The sequence below is a fragment of the Ceratotherium simum genome, chromosome 6 (genome assembly GCF_057802395.1).
Source record: "Ceratotherium simum simum isolate JZ-2026a chromosome 6, ASM5780239v1, whole genome shotgun sequence".
In the NCBI taxonomy this organism is placed as follows: Eukaryota; Metazoa; Chordata; class Mammalia; order Perissodactyla; family Rhinocerotidae; genus Ceratotherium; species Ceratotherium simum.
Window position 1 is genome coordinate 50,374,199 of NC_141905.1, and position 3,891 is coordinate 50,378,089.

Below are 3,891 nucleotides of genomic sequence, written 5' to 3' on the forward strand. Positions count from 1 at the left end.
CTAGAGAGCCCAACCCAATGAAACAAAGGCATTAGTTTATGTATAATGACCCAAGCGGTGCATCATCTAATGTTACAACCCTGAGGAACCGGTTTCTGAGTCATATCTGCTCTGCCAGTGGTAGCACGCAGAAAGAAGGAAGCAAAGTTGAGGGGGAAAGGAAAGGTCTCACACTGGCAGGAAGGACTCAGGGTTCAAAATAGAATACTGTGTTTAGGACATTTTCTAATTGAACTCTGGTTTTCAGTGGCTATTGAGAAAGGCTGGAAACCAACAAACTCGCTTGTTAGAACCATGTATGTCCGCCAAGGGCTCCACCTTCATGAAACATAATCCTCAAAACTGTTATGATGGGTTATTTGCTGTCTTTAAGCACAGAAAAGTTATTTATTATTCCTTGATGTTTTTGATTAATGTAAACTAATTAAAATAATAAATTAAATAATAACAAGGTCAATTATAAGCTATATTTTTTATATACATAAATGTGTTCAAAATCACTTTCAAGGACATCTTTGAGTAAAGTTTGAGCAACTCGAATTGAAAAAACTAAACTCTGAAGAATCAATCCTATTTACATCCTGGTTAATTAAATTATATTAAAAGGTTTAAACTACACTTGCAGCATTACTATATTTAATTTCCCTTTTTAAGCACTTCAGTTCTCAGCCTAACAAATAATACTTTCCCAGCTAATAGTCTTGTAAATCTAGTAAATTATACTAAAATAATAAATATTAATTTCTCTTAAACATTCTAATACTGTTTACAAATTTAGCCAAATTATTTTATAACATACAATTTAAAAATCATAAGTCTAAAATCAATTACTATACATTTTAAATGAAATCACCAGGCCATTTGGTCAAACATGCTAATATGCCAAATCTCTTAAACATTGTAAACATTTTATATACTAAATATAATACCAAATATTCACACATTTTCTCTGTACTTTACACAATCACAGCAAACTGTTAAACTTTCCCAGAATTAAAACACCCACACACCCATAAAAGAAATAATTCTATCATCCCCCCAAAATTTATGTGATTGTTTCAATCAGTAAATGTTCTTTATTTTATTTATTTTTTGTGAGGAAGACCAGCCCTGAGCTAACATCCGATGCCAATCCTCCTCTTTTTCACTGAGGAAGACCAGCCCTGGGCCAACATCCGTGCCCATCTTCCTCTACTTTAGATGGGATGCCGCCACAGCATGACTTGCCAAGCGGTGCTCGCCCGGGATCTGAACCGGCGAACCCCGGGCTGTGGCAGCGGAGCGCATGCACTTAATCCCTTGCGCCACTGGGCCGGCCCCAGTAAAGGTTCTTTAGTGGCCAAATCTAGGAGCCAAGATCTGAGTCCTGAGTCTATATATATTCAGAGAAATTCTTCCTACTCCACTGATGGACAAAATGAGTTATTTTTATAGTTGTTATAACAAGAATTACATACTTTATACGGAGTTGGTTTCGAGGCCAACCTCCCAGAAGTTTAAGAATTTGGTAACTCTTTTGTTGGAGAAGGAAGTCTGCAATACCCACTAAGATTACAGCTGACTTCCTCTTTGGCTTGGTTTGATTTTTCGTATCTTTAGTTTCTTAAGACATTTAGGTGTCTTTCCGATTGACATAACGTTTTTATTTCCATTGGGTACTTCATTCAATTATGCAACTCTTTTGTAACCTCTTTTAGTTTCTCTTGTAACCTCTGTTAACAAATTTGTGTGGACAGAACTCGTCATTCTCACTACCTGCTAAGGTTGCTGCTAGCTTCCTTCTCCTTGTTCTTTCTTCCCTGACTGAACTTAAAAGGTTTCTTTAATTTCGTGTCAGGATCACAACTCATGGAATTGGATTCTGTATCTCTCTCGACTGCATCTTGAAGGGTAGCAGAATATGCCACTCGAAAATATGCCTCTTTGGCATGAGGATTATTTGGAGTTGATTATTTTTGAGAAACTGCAGACACAGAGGAGAATCTCTGAAAACAGAGTAGAGTCTACCCTTTTGTAAGGGACATTTACATTTATAAAAGAAATCTTCTTTTGTAAATATGTCTTCCTCTCTGAACCAAGAAGAGAAGGATGACTCTAAATCTCCAGAAACTCTTATCAATGGAGAACAACAACCAAATCTGCATAACAAGCCTTATTCTTGTTTACCATGCTTTTCCTGGTAACCTCCCATAACTGCCCCTTCCCCAACATCTTTTTTTTTATCTTTAATAGAAGACAGTATTTAAGGTGGTGGGCCATTAGGGAGTTTACTCAGTTTTCCTGAGTATCTCCCATATGTACATGAGGTATACGTGTTATTAAACTTTTTTTTTCTCTTGTTAATCTGTCTTTTATTACAGGGATGTCTCAGCCAAGAACCTAGAAGAGTAGAGGGAAAATTTTTCTTCCACCCCTACATGGATCTTCTCTTCTAGGATCTTTGGCCAGTCTAACAATCAAACTGACATAAGACAGATTGACAGGAGAAAAACAAATTTAATTTTGTACATATGGGAGCCCCATAAAAATATGAGATCCAAGGGTAAGTTGGACAACTGAGGCTTATATGCCATCCTGAGCTAAGGAATGGGAGAGGGGTGTGGGGCTTCAAAGAGGAAGAGGGCAATTCGAAGGATGATAAGAACAGGTGTTTGGTAATTAGAAGTTTGCCCTGCCATATAGATAGGTCATTCAGATAACATTTATCTCTGGTAACAGCTCTATTTGTGAGTCAGATCCCTGATCTAAATCTTTTTAGGTAGTTAAGGGAGAGATAAAAAAATTTTTTTTAATCTGCTGGGTCTTGATTGCCTTCAGCTCAAAGTAATCCACATGCCAAAGTGGCACATTTTGAGGTGGCATATGCTGCTTCCCTTCAGTCCCACCTTTGAAACTTTCCTAAGAAATTTCACAGTTCAGAAGTTGAGTTGGTAGATTGCTCCATCTCATTGAACCAGAGTCTCAGTCCTAAGAATAGGTCAGTTCAGTTAAACCGTTGTATCTCATTTCAGGAGGTGGTGATACAGGTGTGCTCCCAAAGTTCAGCCCAGTCTGAGTCTTGAGAGTAGCCAGTCAAAGATTTCTAGATGTCAGGCTCAAAGCATCTTCAGATGGAGTAAAGGCAGGCAGTGGCAATCTGACAGATTTTCCTGGTTTGCAGTTTGAACATCTCTGTGTGATCTTTCTGTGTGGCCCACACAGCAACAGGCACAAAGATTGTCTATAGATGAGCTGTTGTGGTGATTTCTCTAAGGTTTATATCAATTTGTCCAACTTTAGGTTGCATGACTTCAGAAAAAGGGCAGTTTTAATTCTCAAGGATTCCAAGTCAGAAGGGTGGGAGAAAAATTGGAAATGTAAGTATGAAGAGTTGTAGCCAAATATTGGCGAAAACTAGAAGAATTCAGCATCTAGTCCAATTTACTGTTAGAAAACAAAACCTCAAAGACAATTAACAGCACTAGAACTTGACGTCGACATAGTTGTATTACTGAAACTTAATTTTTCTCTCTATAATTACCCTCACTTTTATCAAAAATAACCACAATAAGACTAATTTGTTTGCAAATTAAGCCTAATTTTAATAAATTTGGCCTAATTATGTACATAAGTGCAGCAAGAATAGTGATTGATCATGTAGGCTCTTTTAAATCTGCTTTGCTGGCACTTTTTATAAGGAATCTCAGATTGAACTTTTAAAAGCATCTCCAGGCTAAGAAGCCAAGCCAAGCTCTTGCCATCAGATTTAGCCTGCAATACCTGTAGGTTTGGGTGAATTCCTTTCTTCTTTAGGTCCCCAAAATATCTGAATTTTCCTGAGCCTGCCAGGAAGTAACCTTCCTTACTTACCTGGTAAGGCTGCCAGGAACCCTGTAACCAAAGTACCAGGCC